Source organism: Lontra canadensis, unplaced genomic scaffold, assembly GCF_010015895.1.
Source record: "Lontra canadensis isolate GAN:19392208 unplaced genomic scaffold, GSC_riverotter_1.0 scaffold10, whole genome shotgun sequence".
NCBI lineage: Eukaryota > Metazoa > Chordata > Mammalia > Carnivora > Mustelidae > Lontra > Lontra canadensis.
The window spans coordinates 28631127-28633886 of record NW_022631004.1 but is presented as its reverse complement, the minus strand read 5'-3'; the positions used below and the strand labels follow the sequence as shown (position 1 = coordinate 28633886).

General features: G+C 39.1%; 1 pseudogene; it reads left to right on the top strand.

Moving 5' to 3' along the window:
* Positions 1-993: 993 nt before the first annotated feature.
* Positions 994-1941, top strand: LOC116866758 (annotated as a pseudogene).
* Positions 1942-2760: the final 819 nt, after the last annotated feature.

Here is a 2760-nt window from a genome sequence, read left to right as displayed (position 1 = left end):
TTGCAATAGATGAACCACAAATTTGGCTCCAAGCTTTCAAATGGACTGTTTAAAAAGGAAAGCCTGATTAATTATGCAATTCGCACGGTCCTTATGACAGAAGTAGACCAATTGTTCAGCAGACACTAAACTATTCCAGATACTTAAGACTTCTGCCTATTTCTGCTTAAAGTCCTCATGGAGCACACACATTATAATGTAATGAACAGTATCCTCAAGGAACTTCTTAGCATAGACTCAAGCATGAGTTCACGGGACTGTTTATTCTACACATAATTTTAGCTATCTGGGAGCATTCTTATTTTGTTAAACTTGAGAGTTATGGAATAGCCCAAACATTTAACTGTTGCCTGGATCTATAAATCTAACAAGGTAAAAGGCAATAGGACAAATTTAAGAATGAAACTGTTTTATAAGGGTGTAAGCATCTCAACACACACACACAGCCTGTGACTAAACTGCAAACAATCTTATCTCCTGCACACATACAATTTATACTTAATATTGTAGTGATGTCTGTACTTCACTGATTTCTTTTGCTAAATTTTAAACTCATCAAGGCCAAGTACAAAATGTCATCTTGCATATCTTTGTATCCCTCACTGCATACAGCACCATGTCTTGCTCTAAATGATTTTTTTTGTCATTCAACAACTATTTATTGCCTTCCTTCTAGGTGGTAGGCAATTCTTTAACAATGAACAAAATTCTTTACCCTCAGTAGTATTTACAATGAGGGCAGAGATTGATGCAATATAGATGATAATTGCAATAAATAAGTAAATTATTTAGTATATAAGAAGGGAAATTTCTATGACTATAATAAATGATAGAGAAGGGCAAGAGGGTTTTGGTTCTGCATGCACACACAGAGGTGGGGTTGGTGATGTTAACTAGCATAGTCAGGGTAGACCTCACTGAGAAGGTGAGACAAATGATGAGTTAAAGAAGATAAGGAAGGTCTGAGGAGAGGCCCTGCGTGCTGGTTGCCAACACTGGCCTCTCGGCTTGGAGGCAAGGAGAATACCTGCCACTGTCCGCTTTCACTTGGTGGTCTGCTCACAACTAGTCCCACTGGAGATGGCAGACAACCTTGGAGACGAGTGGTGGGAGAACCAGCCTGCAGGAGCAGCCAGCAGATGGTGAAGCCTCAGATGGTGAAGGAGGAGGAGACCCAGAAATGCAGCAGGAAACAGCTCTAGTACCTGCCCTGTCAAAGAAGACCAAACAGCCTAAAGAATGTTTCTTGATACAACCAAAGGAAACAGAGAAGATGCCACCAAGACAAGGAAGAGAAGAAAGAAGAAAATTACAAATGTTCTTGCAAAATCAGAGCCAAAACCATGGACCCCTGAAGACCTACAGAAACTGACGAAGGACTATTACAGCAGCAATCGTTCAGTGATTGAATTAGAAGAACTAACCCTACAAGACTCCTGTTTCCTCAAGGCCAATGATTTGACTCATAGTCTCTCATCATACCTAAAAGAAATCTGCCCTAAGTGGGTAAAACTTCGGAAAAACCATAATGAGAAGAAATCAGTCCTGGTGTTGATCATCTGCAGCTCTGCTGTCTGGGCCTTGGTGCTCATTAGGTCAATGACAGCATTTAGAGGAGACAGCAAAGTTATGAAATTATTTGCAAAACACATTAAGGTCCAAGAGCAGGTAAAGTTGCTGGAGAAGCGTGTGGTGCACCTGGCGTAGGAACACTGGGGAGAATTAAAGAACTCATTAAACAAGGTGGCAATAATTTGAACCCCTTAAAGTTTCTCATTTTTCACTGGAACTGGAGAGATCAGAAGTTGAGGAGGATGATGGACATTCCCGAGATAAGAAAGGAGGTTTTCAAACTTCTGGAAATGGGAGTCCTCAGTCTATGCAAGTTTGTATCTTTGAAGCTCGGCATTTTCTAAGTCTGGGTCCTAATGAAAATTCCAGTTTTTATGGTGGGATTTACATCTCATTTAATACCTCTGGAATATTGCAAGGACTCCATAAATATCAGCTCTTGTTTTATTATGTTAACTGGATCACCCCATGAATCACTAGAAATTTTTGGTGGAGATTCTTTGACAAAAATGAAGCTGTCCTTTGCCAACTTCTCTGTATAATAAAGCATCGCCAGCTTGTGTATGAAAAAAAAAAAAGAAGAAGAAGATAAGGAATTTGGCCAACGAGATATCTGAAGAAAGAACATTTCAAACAGGAAAGAACTAAGACTTTAATATAGATAATATAAATAACATATATTTTCATTGAATATGAACTAACCCCCAAATAATTGTGACTTACTGGCATTTGTGTGAGGGATAATGATTTAGACAGGAGTATAGAGCGTAAAGAAAGACAAATGTGGAATAATAAAAATGCTTACATTCTCAGTAGTAACAATGAGTTCTTTAAAATGTAGAGCTGCATATTGTCAACGAAGAATAATATTGTTATGACACCCAGCTTGGAAGGAAAACGTCTTAGTCAAAGCAATCTCAGTAAGGCTGCTATAACAAACAAACCCTGAAATCTCATTGTCTTAAGACAAAAAAATATATATTCTTCCTCATGCAAAGGAGATGCCTCTACCTCTTCAGGATAGCTCCGTTCAAATAATGGCTCAGGGATCCAGGCTGTTTCTGTTCTATGGCTCTGCCATCTTGATACAGAGCATCCATGATAAGCAGAGCAGGGGGAAAGAGAGTGCATGGAAAACTGACCCTGTTGTTTTATTCTTTGGTCCTAAAGTGACTCACGTCACTTATG